Source organism: Caretta caretta, chromosome 4 (genome assembly GCF_965140235.1).
Source record: "Caretta caretta isolate rCarCar2 chromosome 4, rCarCar1.hap1, whole genome shotgun sequence".
Taxonomy (NCBI): Eukaryota; Metazoa; Chordata; order Testudines; family Cheloniidae; genus Caretta; species Caretta caretta.
The window spans coordinates 50,923,095-50,937,927 of record NC_134209.1 but is presented as its reverse complement, the minus strand read 5'-3'; the positions used below and the strand labels follow the sequence as shown (position 1 = coordinate 50,937,927).

Genomic DNA, 14,833 nt, shown 5'->3' with positions numbered 1-14,833 from the left:
TCAGTGGAAAATACAATGGGGAGATTTATATACATAGAGAACATGAAACAATGCGTGTTACCATACATACTGTAACAAGAGTGATCAGGAAAGGTGAACTATTACCAGCAGGAGAGCGGGGGGCGGGAGGAGGAGGGGGAGAACCTTCTGTAGTGATAATCAAGGTGGGCCATTTCCAGCAGTTGACAAGAACGTCTGAGGAACAGGGGGCAGAATAAACATGGGGAAATAGTTTTACTTTGTGTAATGACCCATCCACTCCCAGTCTCTATTCAAGCCTAAGTTAATTGTATCCAGTTTGCAAATTAAATCCAATTCAGCACTCTCTCCTTGGATGCTGTTTTTGAAGTTTTTTTGTTGAAGAATTGCCACTTTTAGATCTGTAATCGAGTGACCGAAGAGATTGAAGTGTTCTCCGACTGGTTTTTGAATGTTATAATTCTTGACGTCTGATTTGTGTCCATTTACTCTTTTACGTAGAGACTGTCCGGTTTGGCCAATGTACATGGCAGAGGGGCACTGCTGGCACATAATGGCATATATCACATTGGTAGATGTACAGGTGAATAAGCCTCTGATAGCGTGGCTGATGTGATTAGGCCCTATGATGGTGTCCCCTGAATAGATATGTGGACACAGTTGGCAACAGGCTTTGTTGCAAGGATAGGTTCCTGGGTTAGTGGTTCTGTTGTGTGGTTGCTGGTGAGTATTTGCTTCAGGTTGGGGGGCTGTCTGTAAGCAAGGACTGGCCTGTCTCCCAAGATCTGAGAGAGTGATGGGTCGTCCTTCAGAATAGGTTGTAGATCCTTGATGATGCATTGGAGAGGTTTTAGTTGGGGGCTAAAGGTGATGGCTAGTGGTGTTCTGTTATTTTCTTTGTTGGGCCTGTCCTGTAGTAGGTGACTTCTGGGTACTCTTCTGGCTCTGTCAATCGGTTTCTTCACTTCAGCAGGTGGGTATTGTAGTTGTAAGAACGCTTGATAGATGTTGACGGTGTCGTCAGTAACAGTCTATTCTGGATTTAGAAGCTTTTGGTTGTATTCCTTCTAGCACTCTTTGATGGGTTCATTATTGTTAAGAAGGATACTACCATCTTCACATCTCAGAGGAGTGAGTCCACATGAGCTTGGTCTGTACATAGTCTGTCTCACAAAAAAAGCTCTGCATATCATGTCTGTCAGCGAATGTTTGGATTTCTTTTGCTCTGTCCTCCCACCATTTTGATTTCTCAGATCCTCCTTTGAACTTCACTTTTGAGCTGATGGAAAAAGCTCTGTTTCTGACGGGACAGTAGTTGGTTTTGCCAGTCGCAGAAAGCTTCTCTCTTCTGGTCCAAAAGAGCTGTAATCTCAATGTTGTTGTTATTGTTAAACCAGTCCTGATGGTAGTGGGTAGCAAGGCCAATGCAGTCCTCGCAAACCTCAGGGATGGTCTATTTTAGGGCTTCCCAGTCTTCTTTGTGACTTGTGCTATCATTTCCAGGTATGCATATAGCCAGTTGTTCACTGAAGAGTGTTTGGGCGTTCTCTGGGTGCACTGGGTGTATACTGGCATCCTGGTGACATTTAAGATGTTGAGTATGATTTACAAAACATTAACTCACTTGAGACATGCCTACCCAAGAGACTACTCTCTGTGTGTGATAATATTTCCTCTGTGAATGAAATAGGCCAGAATGTCCATTAGGAGCACCATGCTATGTTTTCTGGGGTTAGCGGAGGGATTGAGTGATCTGTTTCTTGGCTATTTTGAGTTACTAGATGAAACACTTATTTCTATTTGCTTGCTATGCTGCGAGGTGGCTATTTTTTGTATCGAATGTTATTTTCAATTAATTGTTAGGGCACTCACAGGCTAATCAAAAGGAAACAATTTTACGACAACCACCAAACAGAGACTTAGGTGGAAGATCTTAGGTTATTAGCCTCCCAAATTAAACTGCCCCAGTGACACGTAACTATAAATTGGATATTCAAGACAATTTTCTGGAGTATGTTTAATATATTTTCAAATTAATAAATTATATAAAAGTAACATTCAAACTTCTGCTCCTTAAGGATGGATTTTTATTTTTAGATGATAGAATGGCTAGGCAAAGTTACTAATACAGAGCTGCTTTTGAGATGCGGAGCACATCCTTGCTCACTGCTCTAACACATGCAAAGGAGGAATGAGATGAAGAAAGGAGGTCTGGGGTTTATATAAATGAATGCAAAGAAATAAATAATCTTTTTTTAGGCTGTCAACTACTACCATGATAAGTGCAGCACACAAGCCTAAACATAGCCCAAATGCTACTCATCTCACTCAGATGAGTAGTCCCATTAAAGTCAATGGGACTAACGGCATGAATAAACTGAGCAGGATTTGGACTAGAATAGTATTTTGCATTTACAGCACTCATCATCCAAGGATCTCAAAGAGCTCCACAGTTTTTATTTACCTACTCTTGCAACACCTCTGAAAGAAAAGGTATATTGTGTAGTGTACATAAGGGAAACCTGTTGTAAAAGATTAAGTACAGTATCTTACAAACAATATTTCATGCTCATGCAATAAAGGGGCACAAAGATCACTTAAAAAAATTCATATAGAGCTCAATCCAGAGACAGTCAATGAAGTAGAAAGAACATCTTATTTTTCAGCTATTCTTTAATATAGCAAATGGCTTTATTTTCCAGCCATCTGCAGAAAGTATATGTCAGTTGCAACGTACAAAGTATTCCCTTACATATATGTGCTTCGCAGTATTTAAAAAAAACAAAAAACAAAAAAACCCCTAAGGTTTAAAACTAATGCAAGTTCCCCGATGACATCAACATTTCAGAAGAAGCTCAGGGAGCACTGTGGTCTCTCATGGCAACTTAATTTCAAAACTCATTATTTCCTGGTTAGATTCTGGGGGTGGAGGGTACATGAGTATGTGGTACACTTCAAACATATATTACATTATAACCTTCATCCCTAAGTTTGTAACCTTTGCATTCTTCTAAGTCAAATGTTAAGGAATTCCAGAAGTAAGATTGCCTGTGCAACCTTAATTCAGCCCCCTTGTGTGTATGCATTGAGATATGGCCTTTAATTACATGATTTTATACTATTTTTTCATTTGTTGCACAAGATTAATGATGCTTCTTGAATGGGCAGTTACTTTCTTTAAAATCCTAAATCAGTACATGGCTCCACCCTTATTTTATTAAAGCTAATGTTAAAAAAAATTATATAATACATAGGTTGGGAAAGAGTGTCTGTACATCTGGGTACAGTACTTAGCTTATCCACAAATATAAAGTTAGTTTTTAAAAGTCATAAGATACAGAGTGCATAATCAGCAATAACCCAAATTTAGGTGAATAGATTTAACAATACAGTTTCAATATTAGAATCCGAATACTCAGGTACATCACTCATGAAAAGTTTTACAGAGATTTGGTTGTGGAAAGCAAAATATATCAATGAGTGGAGATTGTCCCTGAGAATTAGAAAATACAATCCCTGAGGAAAGTATTTGTTACTTTCCTGACTGCACTTATCAGCAGTCCAGCTCATCCCTCCTGGTATTGCAGATGTCCGGTGATGCGTCCAAGCAGATATCCCTCGACCACCTGATGATGTCCGACACCATGAGCTGTCGCATCAGCTGAGCATAGCGTTGACCGATTCCACTTGCTTGTTACTGAGGTCCCATGCACCAAAGGCTCCGACGATCAGTGTGTGTGTCTGGACCTGGTAATCCTTAGCTCTCATACCATACAAAGTCCACATTGAATACAAAATTAATTTTCTTCTCGGTGTTTCTATGGCATATTAGCCATACCATCAGGGTGTCTCACAAACATTAATGAGTTTTCAATACACCCCTGTGTAGTGGTATTATCCCCATTTAGCAAATGGGGGAACTGAGGCACAGTGAAATTAAGGCCAAAATTGCCCATGAATTTTGGATGTCCAAGCTGAGAAATCTAGGACCTGATTTTTCAAAGTTCTGACCAGTTTATAGCACTTCATATGTTCAGAGCACAGCCCAAATTGATTTCAGTTGCAACTGGCAACATACAACACCTCTCTGAGTTTGCTCTAGGTGTCTCACACTGGGCATATAGAAAATGAAGAATACACCGTCAGTGTCCAACTGTGAAAATGTATGGTTTATATGACTTGCCCAGTACCACTCTGTGCAGAGGCAGGAATAGAATTCAGTTCTCCATGACAGCATTCAGCTACCTCAGCCATGAGCCCGTTCATTCTCTTCCTATTGTTCCCTGCATCATTCACTACACAGGTTCGAACATCTCCAACATAAAAGGCAGAGATCCAAGAGAACCAACCCCAAATTCATTCACACAGCAGGTCCACCACCTACAGTGAATAAGGCAGGGGTTCCTAAGAAAACAAAATATCTGATCATGTAACTACAGGCTGTATCATAATGCATATGCACAAGAGGCTGAATTAAAGTTACACAGGCAACCTTAATTCTGGCATTTCCTGACTCTGCAGTTGTAACATTGTAATCGTTTCCTAAATTTTAAAAAAACAAAAACAGAATTTCCATGATGCACAACCAATATTGACAGCCACATGAGTCATCAGCAGGGTTGAAATCTTTAGATCACAACATAAGTCTCTACCACTTAAGCTAACTAAAGTAACTTGTAGCATTAGCAGGCTTTTATATTCTTTATGGATCAGCCACTACAGGGTGATGACACACATTTAGCTGTGAAACCCATGGGAAATTTGCTGATGCAGAGGAATGCTGACACACTGGAATCCTAGGTTCAATCTGAGGTTCTGGAAGAGAGTGTGATTTAGTGGTTCTACACCTTTCTACCCTTGTTTCTATTCCCCTCTATACTTATCCACCCCCATCCCCAGCTCCTTTCCTTGCCTCCCTCATTTCCTCACCCTTCCACATTTGAGTCAAGCTGCTTCCTGTTTGCAGTCCAGCAGGCAGAGCATCAAGAGCACAAGAGAATCTCATTGCTCTCAGTTCTGATGCCTGGCAACACAGGAGACCCAACTACCAGGAAGGACAACAGCAGGAAAAGTTCTGCTCAGCCCCGAGACAGAGATCTCTCAGTGGTACATGCACAGTCTGGTCAGCACATAGGAAGGAACTGTGTGGCTATGGAGCATACTCCATACAGATCGAATCTTCAGAGAATGTAGCTGCCAGATTCTAACAACCTGTATCGAGCATGTGCAAACTGCCACATTCAGAGGCTTGTAATCTGGCCAGATTTGGCTGGATTTTAACAGGAATTGCAAGAGGCATATTCCTGATGTTGGGGTGGCCCCTCCAACCCCATCCCAAGCCCCTGTTCCAAAATATGGAGGTACAAAAGCTTCTCAACAGAACTATTAAAAAATTTTGCATGGAGGTGTGGGGCGAGCATTTTTCCTTAATATCGTTCTTGGAAACGGCTGAACCATTTTAGTTGAAGCTTAACAAAAAAAGATTCCAGTGTGGTTATTCTGGACATCAAATTGTATTTCTACATTTCAGTGCCCAAACTGATACAGAGTCTATCAACTCTGCAAATGTAATAGTTCCGGGTTCTCAACTCATAAGAATTTGAATTTCTGGCAATTACATTTTTCTCTGCCAAAAGAGAAACAAAACATGGTACGCATATGGGGGAGCAGGGATCAGAAGAAAACCCTTTTCTGCACACCACTTTCAGGCCATTTATGTTTTTTCTGATGAAATTTGCACTCAGGCATCTTCCACAAAGCATGACTGTTTTCTCTGTAAGAAATCCACATGGTCTATTAGGCATGTTAAATCAATCATCAACTGATGGATTTGAAAGGTTAAAACTGCTTCTTCAGATTATAAATTTGAAATTAGAGTGCAGCATGTCCTTCTGAACTGAACTGGAAGCTTGTCTGCATGGTGCTGTACAACACAATACCAGCCTTTAATGCTTATTGTATTGAGTTTTGTTGCTGTTTTATTAAATGGAGTGTCTATAGTTATGTCAATTTTCTGGATTTCCCAATCATTGCTGATTACCATATTAAGATATAGCTCTACTAGAAACAGAAAGAATAGAGGGGGATGATAGGTACCAATTAGAAATACTACCCTTGCTATTTTGGTTAAAAATGCGTTTCACTGGCTGAAGTGTGTTGGTATTAATCAGCCGCTCTCCTTTTTCACTTTTAGCACTAGCAGAACTCAATCTTGGCGAGATATACTTCATCCTCATCCAGTTTCCAAATTTGAAGTTTATGGATGAGAATTTGTCTTAAATTACCTAAACTTAGCTGCTTTAGTAACGGTTGTGAAAAAAAAATATTAGTCACTACAAAAAGCAAACCTCATTTTAACACGACTGATGTGAGGTGTTAACATTGTTAACTACAAAAGTGACAGCTCTGTCTAAATGAATATAAATCCACGTGACAGTTAGAGAGCATTTGTATCTGCACCAATAGGATCAAAAGAATAGAAACCCACCAAATAGCTTGACTGGCAGCACAAAAACACAAAAAGCTACCTTTGAAGACCCAGATTCAGTATCACATTACTGGCAGCTCAGAGCACCACAGCAGTAATGCTCACTCAAGAAAGAGGAAAGGAAGAAGAGAGCAGACTGCAGAACGCTTTGTAGCATCTGCATATATAGTGGCAGTATGATCACAGAGGACGCTTTCCAGCATCCTTGGTCATTGGAATAGTGTTGCTTAGTGTAGCCACAGACAGCTGAAGCAAAGCAAGAAACAACTGAATTGTAAGACTACCATAAAGACCTAGAACTGAAGGTGAAAATATAGATGACTGCTTAATATTCTCAGGTACGGAATCAAGATGTTTGGCTTGTGTGGAAAGACAGCAGAAGAAAAAATGCAAGGTTCACCCATCCTTCTAATTTTGGTTACCTTTTCGTCTTTAAAGCCTTCCTATTCCTAACAGCACCCTGTAGGAATAAACAACATTATAATCTGACAGCTAGAGCACAGATTAACTTTTCTAATTCTAATAGAGATCATTTTTAATTTGGGGAGTAAAGGAAATAGAGAACACCTCAGTCGTCTCCCCTCCATCCCACAGTCAATGTTCTAGGCCCGATCTACACCTAAAACTTAGGTTGACCTATCTACATCACTCAAGGCTGTGAAAAAATCTCACACCTGTGCAAAACAGTTAGGTCGACCTAAGTTTTAGGTTGAAACCAGGCCTAGATGCAGCTAGGTTGACAGAAGAATACGTCCCTCAACCAACCTCTGTCTCTTGAAGGGGTGGATTTAATACAGTGATGGAAAAACCTCTTCTGTGACTGTAGTAGCTGTTTTTTAAGTAACTTACAAGGTTACCTCTCCTCCCTTTGACTAAATACTTTATACTGACAGAGCAAACTCCCAATTCCTACAGCAATTATGAAAAAGTTAAAATGCAGCATAGCAATCTGTAGTTTTGCAACACTCAACATACCAGATTATATTTAGGGAGATTGATCTAGTACTGTCTCTTCATTTACATAAACTGCAAGGATGCTTTACATGAGTATTTCAGGATATGGCTCCCTTTACCATAGGGTGTCAAAACCAGCACAAGCTTCTTAAGGAAAACAGAAAGGGGGTGGGGGGAGGGAGGAGAGGCAATTTTAGTTTTCTATTCATTCTACCTCTTCCTTTCACCCAGTCTCCAATATTTCTACTACAAGATTAAGCACGTGGGAGAGTGAAAAAGACAAATTATCCATAATACCACCACATCTCCAGTGAAAGGTGCAACTCTGCTATCAGAAGCCTCCTGTGGTCACAAATTATTTATTAGTCTCTAAAATGTATCTAGCATCAACACATTACTGAAAAAAGGAAAGATCTGGCCTCTGCCCCCAATGAGCTCCATCTAGACATGTAAATTGTGAGCTTCCCCGGCTGCACTGTGATACAGGTAAATGGAGGTTACTGGAGTTCTTAGAGATGGACTCTGCATATTTACACTCCTGGGATGCACCAGATATGTGCAGCTCAGATGGTGAAACATGACAATTAGTGCCCACTGGAGCACCCTCGTACCCCCTTTACCTCTCCCCTCTCTGTTCTGAAGTGTTCTAGGGCAAAGTGCTCTGACCACCTCAGTTCCTTCCCACCACCTCCTCAGCTACGAGCTATAATTAAGGCTCCTAGGAAAAGGGGAAGGTGGACATGGAATGGAAATGTAGAGTCTGTCATAAAGAACTCTGTTGACAAGTACCTCTGTTTCTCCTTCAAGTGGCCTCTGCATATTCCCACTCCCCTTCTCCTCTTCCTCACAACCTTAATTATAACCCATGACTGAGTGCCAGTGGGATGGAACTGAGGGAGCCAAAGCACTGCACCCCCTTTTATAGCCTTGCCTTGGAATATTCAGGGAACGATGATGGGAGGGGCAAAGGGAGTATGCAAGAGCACTCCAATGGGAACTGCTTGTCAGGTTCTACCATCTGAGGCGACTTCTACATTATACACCAAATGGCAGTGTGCAGTCTATGTGTAGGTACACACTGCAGTAAAAAATGCACTGCATCCACACTATGGTATGTAGATACACATGCCCATGAAAGGCTCTTTCAGAGGGTAGACAGCAGGGAAAGGCTCAGCCAGAGGCTCTCTCTGCTGCCGGATTCTTTCCCTATGGTGGGGTAAGGACTGCAGCAGCAGGAAGTTGGAAGAGCCTTTCTCTGAAGCCAGAGTTTTTTCCTTTAGCACGGAAAGGTTCCAGCAGCAGCACAGTTCGCTGCTAAAAATGGCAGCATAGCCAGGAAGGCACAGCCATGGTGAGTAGAGAGCCACATAGGGATGTATTTGCATGCATACCTGCCTGCACCCTTCAGGCACGTCTTTACTCTCCTAAGCTGTGCCTCACCATATATATTGCTATTTATACCCATGCTACGGGGGCTACATGGGTATGTAGACTACACATTGGTGAAACACCACAGACAAGAGAAAACAATATGTCAAACAGAATACAAAACACATTGGTCATTAGTTGTGACTCTTAAACATGATTTTTCTTATTTCTTATTAAGGCTACACTTAAAGATAAAACACATTTAGTTTGTGTTTTAAGATCTGAATAAGGAAGAAAAATTTCACTGCAATCTGTCCTGCAACATATATAGAACACTATAACATCATGAATTAATAATAGCTAATCATGTCTGTTGCTGCAGAAAGGCAGTAAATTACATATTGGTTGATGTGCATTAACCCTTTTAAAGCTGAACCTCTAGCTCATTTAGAGTTCTATTTACATAGCACAAACGCACCGCTTTAAAAAGCAGGATTCAAGTTCTCTGTGTAAAACCTACCAACAACATTACATGACAAATATTCTTCCAGTAAGTTCTTCCTTCACAGAAAACTGCATTGTGAGGGAAGTTTACCAATTACTTTCCAAGTTTCTTAATAGTACTTGGCATTTTACATATTTGTTTACTTTCTTTTTGCATCATTTACAGTATCAACACAACTCTGAACTGAGGAAAGGATGTGTTTGTTGAGTTGTTGCAGAGACAGAAGAGGAAACAATACATTGTTTTGGCAATGTCTCAAATAGCTCTTTTAGGGAAAAGGCTAAACTATTTTCACTGTTGAAAAATGGAATCCATCAACATAGAAAACTATATATATATACACACACACACATATATATATATATTCGGAATTTCGTTACTAGAACCAACTTAATACATAGAGAACAAATTATTTTTTTTAAAAATCTAGCTTACTTTTAGCTGTTTAAATTGCTTACTTTCTACATTTCACTCAGTTTGGACAATGAAACTAGACTCATCAGTTTCACTGTAGTGTTTTCAAACTAGCACAATGCTGCTTGGCCAACATACCAAAAATGTTATATTTTTAAAAAAATTAAATAAAAACATCTATTTACAGCAGATTTTTATAAAATCCTCTAAAAATAATTTATATGTTGTTTTCAAGTACTTGAAAGATTCTCCAAAACCAGATCCCATAGCAAACGAGCTCTCTTTTAAAGAACTCTTATTCCTTAGCATTCTCAATCTAATACAAACCTCTCTTCTTGTCACTAGATAGGATGCAATGTTACTAATTCTCATAATTCTATCACAAGTCTCACAATATCTGTTTTTCTTAAAGCCTCAGCTCCTGGAATTATGATTAAGGCTACATTTTAATCACAGGTACTTTTAGTAAAAGCCATGGACCGGTTATGGACAGTAAACAAAAATTCTAGGCCTGTGACCTGTCCGTGACTACATACCCCTAACTAAAACTTGGGTCGAGGGGCCGCAGATGCTAGGGGAGTGGGTCGGGGGAACAGAGGTGCTGGGGCAGCAGGGGAGGGTGCCACAGGTGCTGGGGGGGGTTGCATGGCCCAGGACCCCGCTGGTGCTGGGGGGAGGAGAAGGAGGATTGAAAGGGCTGGCAGGCTCCGCACAGCTCCCGGGAAGCGTCCAGCATGTCCCTGTAGCTGCTAGGGGGAGGGAAGGCCAGGGGGGCTCTGAGCACTGCCCCCACCATGAGTGCCAGCTCCCACCACAAACACCGGCTTTGCAGCTTCCATTGGCCGGGAACTGCACCCAATGGGAGCTGCAGGGACAGTGCCTGCAGGCGGGGCAACGCGCAGAGCCCCCTGGTCTCTCTGCCTAGTAGCTATAGGGACATGCTGGCCACTTCTGGAGAGCCCCCCCGAAGTAAGCACCACTCCACATTCCAACCCCCTGCCCCAGCCCTGAGCCCCCTCCCACACCCAAATGACTGCTGCTGCTGGGGAAGGACATGGTGGCCCAAGACTGCCCTAGCAGTGGCCGGTGCAGCTGGTCCAAGAACCTGCCGCACTGGCCACTGCAAAAGTCACGGAAAGTCACAGAATCCGTGACCTCCGTGACAGACATGCAGCCTTAATTATGATTACTGGAAAGTCTTAGCTTTCATTTAAAAAAGAAAAAGTTTAAGTTTCCAACTCTTGGGATTTCAGCAAAGAGCTAAAAACAAAAACCCTAAAGGATTAAAACATAAAAAGGCAAATAAAAAGACACTGCCCCTTTCAAAAAACTCATGATTCTTTTTTGACTCTTTCATGATTTTATGAATGGCTGGTTTGGCAATACTGTTCTTTACCTCAGAGGAAAACATTTCAAAGTTCTAAAACTTCTATCCAAACCCCATGCAAAAAGAATGCAGCCACTATTCATAACCAGGGCTCTGCATACTCCATGCTTCTGTGAATTCTGCTACAGAATAATGGCACAAAAGCCAAGCTCTTAAAAAGAAAGCTGTTAAGTATCTAGCCCTTAAGTCTGCAAAGGGCACCTTCCACAAGTGAATGAAACTTAGACATATAAAATGTCTACCCAAGTCTGCAGTCATCCTAAATATACCCGAGAGAAGTGAAATGCTTCAATGCCCCACACAGATGAACAATTTAGAAATCTTAGGCCCTGATCCTGCAAAGACTTATGTCCATACCTAACTTCATACACTTCTATTAACGTCAATAACACCACTGACTGGGGGTAAAATTAAGCACATGAATTAGTATTTGCAGCATCAAGGCCTAAGTATGCAAATTTAAGCCCTGATCCTTCATGTCCATATGGAGCTGAGTGCAGGATTAGTTCCTTAAAATTTAAGTATTTTACCAATGATAATTTGAACATCTTGTTAACATGCTTAGCACAACCAGTACTGCCTCTCCACATTATTACCAGGAGACAAGAGCTCTAGTTCTCCCCTGCCCAACTGTCCAAACCTTCAGCTTCCATCCTGACAACTTCTGTAATACAGTTACACATTTTAAACACAAAACTGTGAAGCACAATGAAAATTAAAAGTTAATGGACAAAGTAAAAAACAGAATTTAATATCAAATTAAATATCAGAGGGGATCTATCATAACTTCCTGATTTTCATACTTCATTAAAAACTTCAGTTTTTAAATCTCTGTAATCTACTATATTTGAGTGCTACAGAACACAGAGGTCATGCCACAAACCTTAGGTTGTGCTTGCCAAGAAGCACAAATACACAACAAACCTTTATATCTATAATATAAGTTATGGGCTATAAGTGATTACTCACTGTTCAGTCCAAAAATAGTTTTATGATTGGAATCCTGGGCCTACTTCTTTTAACAACTGAGGCATTACTAAAATGGGAAACAAAAGTTCAGATATGGACTATGATTACTCTTTCAATGTTAAGATACTGAATAATTAGTCTTTCAAGATATGCTTCCAGTACAGTGTAAAACAAGTTACATTCATAACATTATTAAAAACATTCTTTAGTATGAAATAGAACTATTTCAATATGTTCTTAGACAAATTAAAAAAATTATGGGGTTTGGGGTTTTTTTTAAGGCAACTAGTATATGTCAATCATTAAGCAAAGGATCAGAGATACTGATAGTTATAGTTGACAAAGATCATCCCCAAAAGTAAATCTTTCTGTACAGACCAAACAAATTGGAGGTCCTTAAACTTGTATGATCTCATGTAATTCATACTCTCACTTGAAAACAATTTGTTTCAAACATATCACTGAATTTTTCTTCTGTGAAGACATACGCAGGTATTGGACAAAGAGCCCAGGAAACTCCACAAACTTCCTCTCACAGAATTTCCAATTAGTATGTCCCACAGGAGGAGGTTACTGAGAGCTGAAGAAGAAGCAGGGGATGTTGGCCTACAAACACCCCGGAGCATAGTGATCCTACAGGAGCTACGCTGAACCTCCTTCCTTTGTTATGCAAGAAGCTCTACTGAGGAGACTTTGTGAAAGTTTGTTCTACTTGAACTACTGCAGGATATGAAGAGGAATATGCCACTGAAAAAGGCCACTCCCACCTCTATCCCCAAATATTCATGGAACCCTGATACTGTACAGTACTCACACAGTGGGGCATGTCACAGAGCAGGAGCTCTCCATTCCACATTTTGGATTTTTTGTCTTTTTACCTTTACAACTCAAAGGGGCACATAGCCCTAAAATCTTTTATCTCCCAAAAAGAAGGCAATGATCTTACTAATTTCAGATAGTACAGATATTCTTTTAGGAGTCAGTTTGTCTATCATCCTAATTAGTATTAGGAAGTGTTCCGGTAGTAACTGATATATATGGATAGATATATAAATAAAATCAGTTACTTAGCAGGTTACATCTATTTCAATTCACAATTAGTAGACCTACATTGTTTTTACTATGGCTTGGTTGTATAGGTTTGATAGCACAGCTAGCTGACAAGTGCAATAAAATGTGATGTTATGGCTAGCACAGATGCAGCATGGGATTCCCACATAACCATGCATTTTGACAAACTTATAAGGAAGGATCTTATTGGTGCTGTTGTTCTGTTCCTACACCCAGCTATACCAACGAGAACACATCTCATTAGCTGCACACTTTCCTTCCAATCCAGTTTTATGGCATCTTGTTTTTATTACCATGAATTATTGACATCAGAAGTATTGACTCATGAAGCTAAGATTACAGCCAACTTTTATGATAAATTTATACCACCTTCTTTAAAACTTCTTGTAAAGGGAGTGTATCTGTGCACCGTATACCTGGGCTCCAAGTGGGGGAGCAACAGCATAGGACTAACCCTGTTGTAAGGCCGGTCCGTTTCATTTTCTGCCCAGCACAGGCCAGGTGTGGGGCTGCCTGTGCCCACTGAGTGAAACTGACCAGCCTAATGTTAGTTTCACTTCAGTGAAGGAGCAACACACAGGCTACCTGAGGGAGGAGGTGAGGGGACGGCCCCAATTTTCAGGAGAGCCAAAATGGGAGCAACAAAAATTACCAGAAAAAAGGGAGTAACTGAGAAATAAAAAAACCTTCCCCTAGCTGTCCAGCCGCTTTCACGGGGCTGCTCGGACACCAGTTCAGGCACCGCCTGAGGCAAGTCTCGCTCGCCCCATTCCACAGCCGGGGCACGGCCAGGCAGGAGCACAGCCAGGGTACGGCCAGGAGACTCCCCGTGCCGTACCCCCAGCGGCCCCGCCCGTCCCCCACTCAGCGGTCAGCCCGCCCCCGCAGACCCCGGCCGCCAGCGCTCCCCCAGGCGGCCCGCGGCCCGCCCCTCACACGGCCCCCAGCGCCAGCCGCCCCGCGAGGCGCACACAGGGGCGGGGCGGGGCGGGGCGGGACAGGGTGCCCCACCCCCACCCGGCGCCCCCCAGCCCGGCCCGGCGCCCCATCGCTTACGCCATTGTCCGGTGTTTACATCCGCACCCCTCCCCGCTTCTTACTACAGCCCCGGCGGCAGCCGCACACACCGGATGGGTTTGCCAGCACGCCCCAGCCAGCCCTCCCTCAGCGCCGCCCACCAATCGCCGGGCACAACCGGGCCGGTTAGCCAACGACCACGCGCTGCATCCGACAGGAGGCGGGTGGAAGGATCCCTCCGGGGCCAATGGCAAAACGAGGCCCTGCGGGGGCTCCTCCTACGCAGGGTTGCAGTCAGGAGGGAGTGGGTTGGGTTGGTAGGGGCTCGTGCGCGCGCGCGAGCATGCCTTCGCAGTTCAAAGGATTTATCTTATGAATAATTAACGTGACCTCATGACTAGTCAATATTCCCGCAGAGGCAGTCCCGCCCCCTTCCGGCCACCTCGGCGGCGCCCCGCCCCGCCCCGCCCCGCCCCGCGGGGAGTGCAGGGTGAGACTGGTCGTTCATTGCCCGAGGCGGGCGCGGTGGCTGCAGCGAAAGGGTGGCCGGGGCCTGCAGCCCGTGATAGGCAATGACTAGCTCAGGGGTTCCCGCCTGCACAGAACGCCACCATGCCACGGAAATGGCTGTTAGCATCTCTCTGCCCTCCATATTTACCGGCCCCTGCCCAGAGCTTCTCAG

General features: G+C 42.6%; 1 protein-coding gene across 12 annotated transcripts in view; it reads right to left on the bottom strand.

Annotated features, from left to right (window-relative positions):
* The window catches only part of BLTP1 (bridge-like lipid transfer protein family member 1), a 244,333-nt gene extending 230,027 nt beyond the window's left edge, over positions 1 to 14,306 (bottom strand). For 11 of the 12 annotated variants that reach the window (XM_075127633.1, XM_048847184.2, XM_075127624.1 and 8 more), the window contains exon 1: positions 14,191 to 14,306. The gene's annotated coding sequence lies outside the window, so the exon portion shown is untranslated. Of the gene's footprint in view, positions 1 to 12,063; positions 12,131 to 14,190 lie in introns of all 12 variants that reach the window. The other variant, XM_048847183.2, reaches the window with a different exon arrangement.
* Between the last annotated feature and the right edge of the window lie 527 nt (positions 14,307 to 14,833).